Here is a 16,862-nt window from a genome sequence, read left to right on the forward strand (position 1 = left end):
TTAGATTATTAATCCATGTGTCTGCTTTTGAAGCGTCAGTGATATGTATAAATATTTTGAAATGCTCTCATTTATATGTAATACTGTATTATTTTGTTTTGTTTATGTTATAATATATTATCACAGTAGTAGTGTAATAAGTCTGTTGGCTTTATAGATGTTTACGCTTACTTTGCTAGCTTTCTCATAAAATCTAAAGAATAGCTCAACCGACGTGAATAATTTATTTCAATGCTAGAATGGTAGGATTGAAAAATGAAGAATGAAGAAGATAGGTAGGTACGAACGTATATATTAAAAATACTTTTAAGAGTATACGAAATGATGATAATACATATGCACATTTTATTGAGGTTTCGTATACAGTATGCAGAATCTTGAGAATATAATGAGTTAGTTTTCATTAAGAGTCCTTTGAAGATATATAATTAAAACATTCATAATACAATAAGCCTAATAAAGTACACCTTAGCAATATGTCATAAAAAACGATGAAAACAAAGTAAACAGGAGCTCCAACCGCAAGCATCTTTCATCAATTTTCAGTAAATCCTTTGAAAATTTCATCTTAACATGCCCAATTTCGGAGCATCCTGTGTACATCCGACTAGAGGAGATATTAATTTGTCGTCATCCAAGTTCCATAAGCCTTGTATCGAGTGCGACATAATACTCCTAACCAGCGTGTCTCGTGGGACGTGAAAATAATACGTGCTACGGACTACCGTGATTAATGTATGTTACAACGTAAATGTGTACACGGGGACAATGTTTTCATGCTATAGAGCGTTGGGTTTGCATTTCTTCTTAAGTTGTCCGTGATTGTTTTAGTTAGATTGTTAGGTTTAATTCGTATAAAATTGAAATGGATCGTCGTTTAGATTTATATCAAAATTATGTTGGTATGTTGTGTCTTACTGACAACGTGGTACATAATAAGTTGCTGATTAAGCTGTTATAAGAAATGTCGGTTGTGATCTCTATAATTTTGTTGTGAAGTGCATTATATGCATATTACATATGCATAGATATTATATAGAAGTGCATACTCAAGAATATTGTAAAGACGTATAGGAATTTTGCATGCACAGAAATTTGTTACAAATAAAGCAGCTAAGATTAAAAATTAACGTCACGATGAGTATTATATAATATGAGATATTTTTTACTCTATAATATTATAGTAGAGATCACTACTTAGTGATAAGGCCGCTCAGTTAGTTGTTCTCTGTTTTTAGCTGTAAGTTATGCTAAGGATTTCCTGTTTGTACAACTAATAATAAATAAAGTGTTAAATAAATAAATAAATATAATATTTAAAAAAAAATCACAAGTAATTTAACCCAAAAGACATAAGAAATATTATTAATGCGTGAACAATTACAATTCCCAAAAAGTCGCCGAGCACGCAGTACGTATTTCAAGATCAAAGGACAAAATTATTACTGCTAATCCCATTACATTCTTAAACTCGGCAAATATCATCATCCAAATCACCGCTTGATCTCGTTAAGTTCGATTTGTGGGCTCGATTTATTTGGAATCCGGTTTAGGAATATCTTTGTAACAGATTTCACGATATTCGGTTAATGAATACCATTTAGATGGGCGTAGTGATTGCGAGGGACAATTCTGTTTATTTAACCTGAAACGGTTGTGTAACTGGAATTAAAACGGTCCAATGTGAACACGCTCGTCGAAAGTACTAGGAACTGTTATAGTGGAATTCATTTGCTTTAAGTTTCAACGAGTTCAACAAAGCGTTTGTTTCATATAATAGTTCGCTAACAGACAATCATTTTGTATTTGTTTTTATTTTTTGTATCAGCACATAGCTTCGATATAACATGATATTTATCTTATTTAAATGAATCTTAATCTACACTAATATTATCTACACAAATATTATAAAGAGGAAAAATTTGTTTGTTTGTTTGATTGTAATGAATAGGCTCATAAACTAGTGGACCGATTTTGATGAAATTTGGCACAGACAATCTTTGGACCCTGAGAAAGAACATAGGCTACTTTTTATTGCGAAATATGTACCACGGGCGAAGCCGGGGCGGACGGCTAGTTAATTATCTACGTTTTTCGTTTCACTTAAAATTTTAATAAACAAATTAGTAAATTATACTCAAACTAATAAAATAGAAAACTATGCAACTCTAATCCTTTTACAATGTACCGGTTAATATGGAACAATAAGATTTCGTGTGTGAAATATATTTACCTAAAATAAATTAAGGTTTCAACAATTTGCTACACAATCTCTACGCTTATTTCTTATTTATTTAAATCTAGCCATTATTTAAATCCCCACTGCGCGATCCCGGCATAAGGATCGTAATCATAGTCACAAGTTTCATCCAATAATGACATAAACTATAGGATATACGAAAATCGACACGCATTACGCGCGAGGAGAAATGGTTTATAGCGACATAAAACAACAACATATAGTTTTTCAGGTCTATCGCGCTTTTATATCTGTGGCTTGAACCCTCATTTATCATTGGATCAACTTGATCCCCGTGTATATTATTTTTATTCGTCCTCCGAGGGAAATAATGGCATACATTTAGCGTTGCGACCAAACACATTGCTCATGATCAGCGCGTATTATCCTTAATGATTAAAATTTATCTTTTAATCTTTTGTGTCAAAAGTAGAAGTGGAAAGAAGCTTTTTGACAAATGAAACATTTCCCTGTTGACGCATATAGATTATTTACTGAAGGTAGCCTAATAATATAAAGCATTTTAACAGCTCCATACCGGCCTTCGTTACCTTCACGAAACTCTATCTAAACTACGAGTGCCGTCGTAAAATAACTACAAAATATTAAATTAGTCGTAAACATGTAATAAAACCGACCTATACGGACGGCGCGGCGTACGTTCAACTAAATTGTCTTGAAATACATATTTTAAAGTTAAAATACGACCGAAATAATTTAATAATGTTCATCGCGAGAGTTTGCCATTATTTTGTTATTACTATTCATGTTAATTATATTTCAACAGGATGTATGCCAAACTTATTAAATATTTAATAATGATACCTTATCTTGTTCTATACGCGCATAATTTAACGTCTGTTAATTCTACATACAATAAGAAATCAATATTCTAAACAGTATTTACTGACTGAAATAAAATAAAGTATGTGTTTAGATCGCCTCCTACAAATATTTCCACATCCGACAAATCTTGTGTTTGTTAAAAATTTAATATTAGTTGTTGCGAACTAAAATCTCTAGAACTTCTGAAGCGTAAACGTACGAGTAAATTCCGTTCAAAGCTCGACATTTTGTCGTGCTCCAGGATTACCTTAGAGGAAAGCTTTGAGGATTATGGGCCTCAAATATACTCTGAGATTACACGCGACTCACCTGAGCTGAGATACGAGGGTCTTCGACCCCAAGAAATTGACTTAGCAGAAACAAACAATGCGCATCTGTAAGTCATCTAAAATGTCAGACAACAGGAGATCTTAATTATTTATGAAAACTCGTAAAGGACCCTTGGATCAAGTAATAAAGATGAAAGATTGTGTTCGCACGAAACAGTCGTAAAGAACGGTGTATATGATGGAATTATGATTACGATTTTTCGCTACATGTATTTATGGATTATATGATACACGTGCGCTTATAATTTTATTTGTTCAATAATAAAATAAACTGTCATCTGTTACATATAATAAGGACGCAAACTGCAAACCTCTATAATAAAAAGCTGGCAATAACATCGAAGAAAAAGTTCAATATATGAAGGGCTAAATCACTAGTCGGTATAGTTGGACGTAAATATAGCAAGAGGATGTCGGTAAATTGACAAGGGACCTGAATTAGTGGCCGGTATCTTATGGAAAGTGGACCCCAATAATTCTCGCCTTGAATTCACGAGTTCTCCAAGCGACGATTTGACAGATCATCAAAGATTATTGCGAAGATATGTCCACTGTCCAGTTGGACATTTTTGGATACATATTTTAATTGTATAGAGCTACGAGATACGAGCATACGAGTTTAATTTGTAATTGAGCTTTTATATAATATTATTTTATATGAAAAAAGACATACACGTTTTGAAGTTGGCTATTAATTAATACCAATCAAAAATGTACCAATTCGATAGCGATTGTAATTTAACGAATATAATCTCAAAAGCTTTCTACTTCTCCCCTTTATTTCGAATTTCATTCTTAATTATATTGTTACAAAAAATATACAACATCAAATATAAACGAAATTAAATCTAATAATTTCGATAAGTATAAAAGATCTAAGAAAGCACATCAAAAGTGAATCCGACAATTATTCTTATTCAAAATCACAACATAAAGACATACGATATAAGCGATGAAATATCTAGAGGAAAGTCTTTGAACGTATAAATTCGGAAGAGACCGACCGAACATAATATTTGTGCGATGAATAATATCGCAAGTATAAAGGCTCGTCAAATTATGTATCAACAACCATTTCTTTTACGATCAACCTCATTACCATTTGTTTGAAAAACTCGCTCGGCGATTCCTTCAGCTTAAATAATAAAGATTTAGAAATGATTGCACTTTTTGCGATTTATTTGTCTGGCTGATGTAAATGAATATTTTTATTGTGGTCTTAAATTTTCTCATTTACTGATGCACTATTTTATTACGATGTTTTAAGAACGTCTCTGCATACCATTTGTTTTAGTGATATTAGAAATACAAAAATGAAAAAAATATTTAATAACTGTTTTATATATTACCAATATAGTGAACGTTAAATCTGTTAGTTAATTTGGAAAATATATTTTTTCTTTTGGTGTAAACCTTTATAAATTGTGAAACCAAAGTCTAAGCTCTGCTCTTTAACGCTTTACTAAACTAATTCAAATTCAATAAAAAAAAACTAAAACAATAACATTAGAATCCGAAATAATGCGTCATTTTAGCGAGTTCATGAATATAATATAATAAACAGAATAAGGAGTGGATCAAATACCAGTTTTTTTAATTGATAAGCTTAGTTTCATTCATAAGGAAAACTGACACGCGGATAAATCCTGAAACATTGCAACCACATAACCCTGAAGAAGCCACAGCGTACACTACCAACATTTCAGAAAAACAATAACAGACGCACCGCAACTAATAAAATAAAACAAATGTATATTGAAAGCGCGTTATCAGCGCGCATTGCAACAAAAAACACATTTCGCACTCAATAAAAACCGCAAGACCATTATCATACTTATACATATTACCGTACAATGAATTTGGAAACATAAAGCTATAAAATGTGCGTCGTTACCATACCGTTTATGACTTTGAAACCCGACAACGCATCACTACGCCCAACTTTACTGTTCAACGGTAAACTTTTATACTCGGTAATTTATAACGGCTATTATTGCTATGCCTATGGTTATAACTTATATAATACGCTACGTGATAGCGTATTTGCTGAATAAACTGCGAATTAGCGGGTCTTAAATAACAATGACTTAGGTTTAATGCGTTCGAGCGTATGTTTTGGGAAATGTATTCCATAATTTTTATTTGTTGTAGCACTCAGCTTGTGGGGAGCGCGTAGCTTCGTAGAACTTAGTGTAGCGGCGACATCGATAAATTTCGAGGCTTAGAGCCAACGAATGACTCTAACTACCATGTTGGTTTGATGTTTGTCATTTTTTGCACTTTTTATATTAGTTTTGTATCCCAATCAATTTTTTTCTAACTATTCGCATTAAAAGAAATCCAACATAACTTTTCAACTCCATATCGAAAGTTCAGTTTTTTGTAAATGCAAATACTAATATGATCTATTTGCACCGTCCCTTACGTTCAAGTTATACTAAAAATAATTAAAGATTACTTTGTACGGGCCATTATTGTTTAATTATAGTCTTAAATACAAAAAAAAATACTAGTAATATCTTTCAAAACCTCGTTATACTATACTGCCATAGATATTTATAATATCAGATACAAATATATATTAACACAGTTAAATATATAGAGAATCCATACAACATAACCAAGAGAAATCTAGTAAAACAGAGCCCGCATCCCGACAAGTTTATCGAGCACATGAAGAAACCCCTATCTATTTCAACTAACTTGATATTATCACGTTATTTCAAATCAATTATTGTAAACCTAAATTGCCTATCTACTTCATTGATCGCTAGATTTTAGATAAAAGCGTATAATATTTAGAACTGGCTAAATTAAATTTCAACACACCATTATAGTGCTTAGAAGAAAAGAAAGTACAAAATTCCATCTTCTCATTAAAATTAATCACACCTCTGCCTGTATTTCTACTATGAAATAAAAGTATATATAGTATATTCTAACCATATTCTAACGTACCAAATTTAACGTCAATTTCGTTTATTTGTAATCTTTACGCATTTCTCACGTCTAGTCGATTACCAATTTATTATTTACTCACTGTTTCTATATGTTTAGGTCTTAGGTTAATATAACCTTCTCATATTTCCTACCAATGCGGTATTACTTTACTACTCATTTGTACCACGAAACAAAACTTTTTGGCTTATCTCTATTTCAATTCAACATACCTAATACAAACAATCCCCATTTAATCTTCAGTTCTACGGTTTACCACTAAGGATAAAATAGGTTAAGTAAGATTAGGAGTTATCTCTCCATCTACAAGATGAAAGATTAAACGAACCATATAATTCGGATATTTGATAAATAGAAGATTTGGCACAACTAATAATATGTAATTTTTCTTTAACCTACTTTTAACACTACAAAATTATTCTTCCGGTTTTTATTTTTGCAAAAAATTTATATTACAGATATCGAGTGCAAACATTTTTATCCCAAACATAAACACAATTTGAAACTGAAGCCTCAATCAAAACAATTGTGGATCTACCCTCTTTGTTTTGTTAAAAATGACCTATATACCTCTAGTAAAAATTCGATACTGCACAAAAGTAGGCAAGAATTAATTGCCTGTCAAGTAACATCTCCGATAAAAAGGAGACACAAAAATCTTGTAGAACATTCTATTACTCAATTACACGTTACGTCCTCCTTGTATTTTTACGATATTGTCAAATAGTCCCTTTGATTGTCCCGCCCGTGTCGCTATGTGATTACTTAATTCCACTCCAAGTGGGTCCGGACCCTCATAAAGATAACAGAATGAGTGGGCCTCCCTAATTTATAACTAGGAGCTCAACTCATGTGCCAAAAAGTATCCACCAGACGTAATAACGCGCGCTTGTTTTCATAATGACAACAATTTGGCCGTGATAACAATGAAATGGGTTAAGTAGAACGAACTTTGTTTAAACAATCATTTGAAAGCTTATATATTTCAGTTTTTCAGTTAGTCGTATTGAATTTATGTACACTGGACCGGTGCAACGCGCTATTTATAGAGGCTACATTTGTGTGTAAATGCAAACCTAGATGGCTTAATGTTTGAAGTTATTTAAGGATCCTAAGCATTAATTGAATCCAACTCGGAGACTACTACTCCTGAGAGTTCCCGAAATTACTTGTTATTTCTATTCAGAGGTGAAATCTAGCGTCCTCATTTTGCACTGTGTCTAACAAACATTGTAATATTAGGTTTCGACAAAACATTGTCTGCATCCTATAGATAAGACTATTTATTAATAGCGTCTGGACGGGTCTTAGGCTATAATAAATATCCTTACAATGTTTATTCATCTATCCGATGTAAAATTACCATGTAGCGATTGCATATAACCATCGCCGTACCAACCATCCTGTAAATACACTTTCACAATACGTATTACGTACCCATATCTTTTTAGTACTTTTATCCCAAGATGTTGTGTACCCGGGTTAACGGTGCGGAATTTTCAGAATTCTCATTCGTAGTCAATATAACCGTCGCCAGTTTGTAAGTTAAATCGAGCGATACCGATGAGTCGTCTCGTCACGTCCCTTATAAACTTTATCAACTTCATCTTGTCAATGTTTTATTTGCTGAATATTTTATTGCGACAAACTTTCTCCGTTTTTCACAATGGCCGTGTACCTACGCGGGCGAATGTGAGAGCTCGTATGTACGGTAATCCCAATTCCCATGTTCGTTTAATACATTGCTTTGAAAAAAACATTTAAACGTGGTTGAAATAAAAATTTTCGAGTAAATCATGTTGGGATTTTAATTCAGGGTTTTACTAGTATTTTATTTCTGAGGTAAAGTAAATCCATTTCAGAACAACATGGTTTGTAATTATTTATGTTTTTCGTTTTCTTGTTTGGATTTCTTTATTTATTTTTTAATAATTTGAGTCAACTGTTTAATATTTTGATATCAAGTAGCGCTACACTAATATACTTATACCTAAATAAAGGAAAAATCTCTAGTGCTGTCGCAATTTACAATAAGTTATAAACCTGACTATGATTAAAGGTGAAATTGTGTATATATATCTATATATATAAAAGAAAGTCGTGTTAGTTACTCCACTTATAACTCAAGAACGGCTGAACCGATTTAGCTGAAAATTGGCAGGGAGGTAGTTTAGAGCCAGGAGAAGGATATAAGATACTAAATACGTACCACGGGCGAAGCCGGGGCGGACCACTAGTTATGTCATATAAAATATACTTAATTAATCTATGGAAGTAGGTAATACAATTTGCTTTCATTTGTATCTAAATGACGCCATATATTTTGACGTCATATAGATTCTTCCACATCGCACCCTCTTAATTTCACTCTCCAATTAGCGAGTAGATGTCATCTTTCACGGCTCATTTGCGCGGATTAGTCTTGTCGCACCGGCGCCAGTTGTAACCGGTTATAGCCGGTTCCATCCGGTTATCTCTTCTGCTAGTTAGGGCTACCACTGCAAACTTCTATAAAAATATAAAAAAAAACAAGGATCCCCGTCCCTTCCCTCCCAAAAACAAGGATATTAACCAATATTAACAGAACATATCTAATAATAAGTGATTATTTAAAAATATCAACTATTTTCTCTGAACACCAAATTTCATCTTAACCTAATTGGGTTTATAACTGATGACCCTAACTGAATCGCGTCTTAGCTAACAGAGATACTCTTAATTAGGGAGTTCAGCACTTCATTCCGTTCTATGTGATAATACTTCAGATAATTTAGTTCTGAATTTAACTGTGCCGTTCAGCAAACGTCTCTTAAGTGTTTCAAAGTGTGAAGTTATGACGATGCTTAAAGCTTATGAGATATTAGTGTCACAGTACAGCGTATTTTTAATCTCAATATTCTTTTAGTTAAGTAATAATTTTCACGTGTGTATTTCAGTCAGCTCTAATTTTAATATGACGTTTTGCATTTCAGGTTGCCTTAATAGCCTAGTATATACATCGTAGTCAATTCAAAAGCACCTATCATAAAAGTTATTTTAAATTTAAGCTTACCTCGGAACCAAAGGTAAAAACCATACGTAGGTAGACACTGAATACAGACGCACAAAGCATTTACAATCTCTCTATTTAAATACGCATCAAGTAACAAACGAAATATGGTATAAAATGTATTCACATAGTTCCTCTCGTCTGTGTAACAAATGACAAACATAAAAACCCTCTATTTATGAGTACAATGTAATGTACGAGCAAATGCAAATACAACGTACAAAAATTGTTATTTTTATTCGCATAAAATCTGAAATCTAACGGCAACAACGCGACACATATTTCAAAATTTAATTTACATAATCATAAGAGAAAGAACGTTAAACCATGAATATGTTTGAACAATATCATACATAGATAATAATTTATAAAGCATTCGAAATAATATATTCCGAACGGTACACGTTATTCAATACGTGGATTCCCAGCAAAGTGTTTTATAATGGGGACATGATCAAATTAATCCTTGCCGCTATCCCGCACTCGGCTGAAACAATTTTTAATAGCCGCGCAGATATTTTGGTATAAATTAATGGGCCGCACTTTATATTAAATTACAGTGGCAGTAATTTGAAGTACGGAATCGCGTTTATGCAAATAGGGCAACTATTGTGCGGCTGATTTATTCGCGTTTGTAGACATCGCTTAAAACCCTCATAAAAACTGCAGACTACGGCGTGGGCAACATTTATGTCATAAAGGCCAGTAACAGATGCTTGCAGCTCCAAATATTGTGGCCATTTGCGCGATTCGGATAATATGTGTCGTCTATTATATGCCTTAATTAACACTAGCGCTATTCTGTTGTTCTATTTTATATAATACAAGCTAAAATACCCGAGATATTTTGAATAACCTGAAAAAATGTGTTTAGTGAGTGAATTTAAAATTCGCTTTTAATTAAATTTTAAACCGTTATTTTCTATCGACTTAGATGAGTTTATTTAGATAGTTTATTTATTTCTTATACATTACCATACAGTACCTTATGATTATGAGTAGTGCTTAGTGAATAAAAATGCAAGAGTGTAGAGTGAGAAAAAGGAGATCCTTTTCTTGAGTATTATAATTGAATACTTAAATATTCAACTTTTAAATGCATAAATGATAACCAAAATACTCATGACGTGTATGAAATAGTATACCGTATCGGACGGATTACCGTTTACGAGGCTTTGATTGCGTTTGTTTCTATTTTCGTAGCTTAGCTCGTAGCTTCGTAGCATCTTCTACGTTCAATGAAGATAGCGCCGATATGCTTTTCAATTATACCGATATAAATAGAATATATCTAGCAAGCGATATCGTTTTAATATTATTATGACTCCTTATTTCTTTGAATATTGAATAATAAGGTAAGAAATTACAAAAATCAAAAACCGGTTACCATCGTACTTTCCAAGTAATTTACTATTTAAAACTAACATATATCATACGACATATAAAATCCGAAAATTCCAATTTGAATTTCGCAACGAAAAATACTTAGTGAGAACAAAAAGTAAAAGGCCCGCGCAAAACATTTGAATGGTCATTGAGGTAACTCATTTGCGTAACAACAAACACTCGAGTCGGAAATAGCGTATTCAGGGTAAGAACTATTGAAAACTAGACCATTATTCTCGGTCCTATTTCATCACTTTATATGAGTTGAGCTTGTGTGTGGGTGCTCTAAGCTGCTGAATGGGTACATTGGAATAAATTAAATTAGTGAACCTGCAATCTACCTACATAATATTATACTATTAGATTCACAATAAAATCTAAAATCACACTATGGTCCAATAGAAGTCATGGATATAGGAGTAATTTTAAATTTCACTCAATATTATGTACTTCATGTATAAATTAATATTATAATATTTTAATGCAAAATGATTTCTAAAATATGTCAAGAAAATCCCAAAGAATTTTTAAACTAAAGTAATGTAATTTGTAACGCATTTCTACAGTCCTTGGATAAAATGACTTCACAATTCATTCAACGAATAATATCATTATTCTGGCGCAAAATTTAATTTATATTAGCTTGGCACTGGATTAGTTTCAATTTGAGCGTCCCACATAAATACTTTGATCTCGTTAGCGGCATCGCGTCTCTTTATTAAACCAGTACAATGGGAAAGATTGCAGTCCCTTTATTTTAAGCCAGTCTCTTTACCTGCTTTGTTGCTCTGACGGGAACATAACTAATAAAAATTAATGAAGTTTTTTTTCGACGGGTACATTAGCTTGATTGTTCGTGGGGTCACGTAGGAATTACTAATAATCCGAGGTACACTACGCTCTTGTTTCTCTAATTTGCTCTAATTTGCACAATTTTTAAAGAGTTCCTAAGCAGAGTCGTAGAGTAAATAACATATTTTTAATAGCAATAATTATAAATGGATAAATATTTCATTATCATCACTGCAATGAATAAATAATCAAAATCTGATATAATCTATTATAAGAATATTATGTTCTCAATAAAACTATTACATTTATCACCACCATATAGGCCAGATTATCAACGGAGAATAATCAGTTTAGAAATGTAAACAGCAAGCAACTCAAAACTCACAAATCAGAAACGCAAATCCGATGTATTCTGTGAGTGTTCTTAGGTTAATACGATTGCTCTCAGTCGCCTGGCTCCGAATGGCCGTTGCAAATTCGAAACAGGCCAGAATTGCGCGACAAGCCACCCGGAAAATTGTATCGCACAGGTTCACTGCTAATCTATGCATATTATGCTATACTCTTTGAATGTCAAATGATAAACTGTACAATACCATCTGGAGTAAGGCATAAGTTCTTTATGCAAATACGGGTTTTGCAATTCCATTTTCTATTTAGGTCATACGTGAAGGCTAATTTTTCATGATTTTTTTCGTCTATATGTAACGACAATTTTGTTATGCCTATATTATGTAATTTATTATGCAAAAGGATGATCAAAAAAAAATTTAATGCAATAAATTAGGTATAAAGTAATGATTCATCGCCTATCCAATCGACAATTTCATAAAATTATTTTTCAATCAACTGAAAATCATTTCATTAAGAATGTATGCAGAATAAAATTGTTCGCTCAATAACTTAATTGAATATTTGTGCAGCCAATAAATTTTTATGACATTATTCTTGAATACAATTTAGTAATACTGATCGAAATATGAAAATTTTATACAATCATAATAAATACCTGTTGTTTATATGCATATGTATTTAACTATGTACCTACCTGTACCTACCTACTTCGGCATTGAACATATTCATTATATATCATAATATTATTTAGGTTTTATCAGATTTTTTGAAAATTGATTGATTTGTTATGCTAAGTTTTCGCATATTCTAAAAAAAAGATTATTTAATAATTTTGATAACTTTCCCACTTTAAACAAATGAATGTTGATCGCAGACAGTACGTACCTATTTAAAAATATGTATAATTAAAGACATTATTAAGTAAATAAATTTTAAGACCGATCTATCGACCTTGCAAGATGCTCTACTAAAAGCAAACACGTTAACGGCCTGAAAGTAATTATGCAGCAAACAAATTGCACTCTAACTACACCATTGAATTACAGTTAATTGTTATTTATGGTAAGTGCACTATGGAATCGAAACAACACGATATTTGGAACTTGCCTCACATTAACATACGGCGTGGTTTCAATATCAATATTTACTATCAACTAATATTCATTCACATCATACTTGCGTAAATGCGTAACGTATATTGAAAGCGTATATTATGTAGGTATGTTAATGTTCGTTAATAACACGAGTAATCGATTCTTTCGAACCACATCACGTGTCTACGCTTTATTAAGATTCTCTCTTTTACGAAAAATTGTTTATTACTACAAAAACAGATGGATAGATTTCATGGTTTTCATTTACATATTTCCCGGTACGAGTTCGTGATAAATAATTATATACGAACTGCAGTATCAAAAAAAAGTTCGCTCATGAGGCAGTATCGAACCCGCCATTTTTTAAACTGCTTGGCCAGCTTTGATAACACCAATTTCTTTTTACTATGATTTTTTTTTAACTTTAATTACAAAATAAAATTAACTGCGTTAAAAACAACCGACTTCAAAAACGGAAAAGTAAAAAATAAAAAAGATTTGATATTATTAATTACTACATATTATTTAGATGTGCTATTTATTAAATAGGTTTGATGTCGGTGCACGGGCTTAATACTAAGTGCTTAGTGTTTGGCACCGACTTCAAACCTATTTAATAAATAGCACATCTAAATAATATGTAGTAATTAATAATATCAAATCTTTTTTATTTTTTACTTTTCCGTTTTTGAAGTCGGTTGTTTTTAACGCAGTTAATTTTATTTAATACTTTTTAGTGTAATTTTCAACACGAATCAAACGAGCCCAAACTCGATAAAGTTGAGTCAATATATTACTGAGTTCTTATGGCCACCTTCCGATTCCATCATCAAATCAGCTCTATGTCATGATAATGTTTCATCGCTATCCAATTTACACACTTATACAAAATTTCAGCTCAATCGGTTACCGGGAAGTGAATCAAAGTTACTTGCTACATTCCAATTAAGTCATCGAGTACAGACAAAAATGCTCATAAAATAAAAACTACTGGGCCTAGCCGAATAAAATTTTTATGGGACCAATTCGACACCATCCTGCATCGAACAAAAAAAGAATCACGTAAATCGGTTCAGAAACCTCGGAGTAATCGGTGTACATACATAAAAAAAAAAAAAAAAAAAAAATATACCGGCCGAATTGATAACCTCCTCCTTTTTTTTGAAGTCGGTTAATTATTATGATGCAAATATTGCATTTATATTCAAAATGGTATTTAGAATGAAAGTTTAGTATGGCAGCCATAGCAAACACAATGGATAGCTCCTTATAAACGAACTCGAAAAAAATTGAGATTTTTAATAGCAGAGGTATCTATAAGAAAGTCTTTACATAATATTTGATCACTGTTAGGATGATAATAGCATATCGGAAAATGAAACACAGAATAACAGGTACAAATTTTTATTAGAAAATTTTAAGTCAGTCAATTGTAAATACATATTAAAACACAATGGAAGAAAATATAGATATCGTACTTTTCCACAGTGTATAAAAATAAATGCAAGTAATGGCAAATGTTAATTTATCACGACTATCTAATATAATCTGCACTGGCAGGTAACTGTACAACTAAATCGATAAGAAACAAAAAATATTACAAAATGTTTTGGTGCATTTATTGTTGTTATAATTAACGTCTAAGTATTATGAAAGTTGTTCGTAGCATACCTAAAGGGTCGGTTAGTTAAATTGGTAGTGATTATCGTTTATATGCAATAACTATGATATGTGTATAATGTACTTTATAAAGGGACAATGTTCGATAGGGTGCTTTTATATTTTAACTACCTAAATAAAATTAAAGTTTTGTGCGACTTTAAATTTGTTTTCTATAGGGAGTGAATTAATCTATTAACTTCTTAATCCACTAGAAGTAACATTAAATCAATTCTCAATGCAATTTAGTTAAACATTTAAAATAATCAAATTACAACATGACAATATTTAGTGTTAAATTTTAATATTATAGTAAAGAACTCAATTTAGTAGTAATTTAAATAAACCTTATAGACAGTCAGGCCAGACATGTCAGTCATGACAAGCGCGACTGACGTACGCACTGATGGTCGGTGAAGCTCTGCAACCGGCCTAAAACAAACCTTATTGGAAAAGTATTTAATAAAAATATTTAGAGTGCAAAAAGTTGTACGTGCTTTTTATATTACAAATATTTTATATTCTGACTAGGAACAAAATTACAATCATTATCAGGGCTTAATATTCCTTTAACTTTAATTAAATTATTTTACATAAATTTTGATAATATTCAACCTCACGTAGATATGTATTGCTTTCGTTGTTGTACATATCTATAATCTATGATTTAAAATTTCAATTCGAATCACAACAATTATTATTATTTGAAGAACTTAGTAACAAAGCCGATTGTAGGAGATCTATTTATCTAGCACGCAAACAATAAAACAGTATTCTTAAACCAAACTAATATAAAACTATATCAAGGATTAATAGCTTATCAGTTTTGCCGCGTATTAACTCAATCTACATTCAACTGAAGGTAAAATATGAAATATTTAGACCAATTTTAGATTTCTAGTTTTATTTCAAAAAGTTACCTATTACAATTCACATTCGTTTATCAATAAATGAAACTGCTGTCATTGAAATGATTATTTCTCAAATGTAAGGAAAAAAGGAAATGATAATAACTAAATTAACCTAGTAATAAATCTTTTCAAATGAACAAAATAGGCTACCTTGGACCACTTTTATTTGGGTAAATCACGCATTATAGATGGTATTAGGCTTAGAGGATTAACAATTTTTACATAGAAATTTAGTTCAGTTTGTTTTGTTCTGAAAGTAGATTATTTAGAGCTGCCAAGAAAAAACAATTAATATCCCTTCCATATTTAGAGCTACCAATAAAAAAAAAACAATTACGATCTCTTCCTTTTCACCTTACTTCCTTGGTCCTTTCAAAATAATACCTTGCACTATAAATTTCAATACATTTTGATATTGCTACACTAAGAGCCAGTTTCACGACTTGCTGATATAGTTAGATAGACTCAAGAAGCTTATATCTAATACACTGGAGATTGCACTATGAACGTTGACTTGTCACGGGAAGGTATGACCTTGAATGACGCCTGGTTGTTCCTTCATCCCTTTCACACCAACTTGCCAAGTTAGGTGTGAAAGGGACAAAAACAACCAGGCGTCATTCAAGGTCATACCTGCCCGTGACAAGTCAACGTTCATAGTGCAATCTCCAGTGTATTAGATATAAGCTTCTTGGATAGACTACTCAACGCACGACGAATACATTATCTTACATTATTACTGACAGATAAGCTAAACAGAACATATCTAGAAGTCGTGAAACTGACCTTAAATCTCATGCTGCCAGGCCTAAATAATTTAGCACATCAAAATAATACTTTCCAAGAATACAAAAACATCACAAACCGTAAACATTCAAACAATATAATATTCATAATATAACATTTACTTGAAATAGGAAGCTCTTAATTGCTCATTAAATCTTATCTAATATTTACATACATATTTACAATATTTTACTAATGAGGCACGAACAGTTTAATAGCACCGTAGAATTAAGCTATTTTGTTAAAAATTTGTGCGCCCGTCATCCATGTTGGCAGATAATATTTTAAGTATTAATAATAGCTTTGAACACGACTTTGTTTATCGTAATTTTGTTTTATCTTTAAGTATGTAGCACGAATAACTCAAAATTGTTAAAACAATTACAAAAAAATCGAGTGAGGTCGATAATTCTGATGGCTTTTTTAATCACTGGTTTAAGATCTTATCTTTGCGTCAAG

This window comes from Colias croceus, chromosome 5 (assembly GCF_905220415.1).
Source record: "Colias croceus chromosome 5, ilColCroc2.1".
In the NCBI taxonomy this organism is placed as follows: Eukaryota; Metazoa; Arthropoda; class Insecta; order Lepidoptera; family Pieridae; genus Colias; species Colias croceus.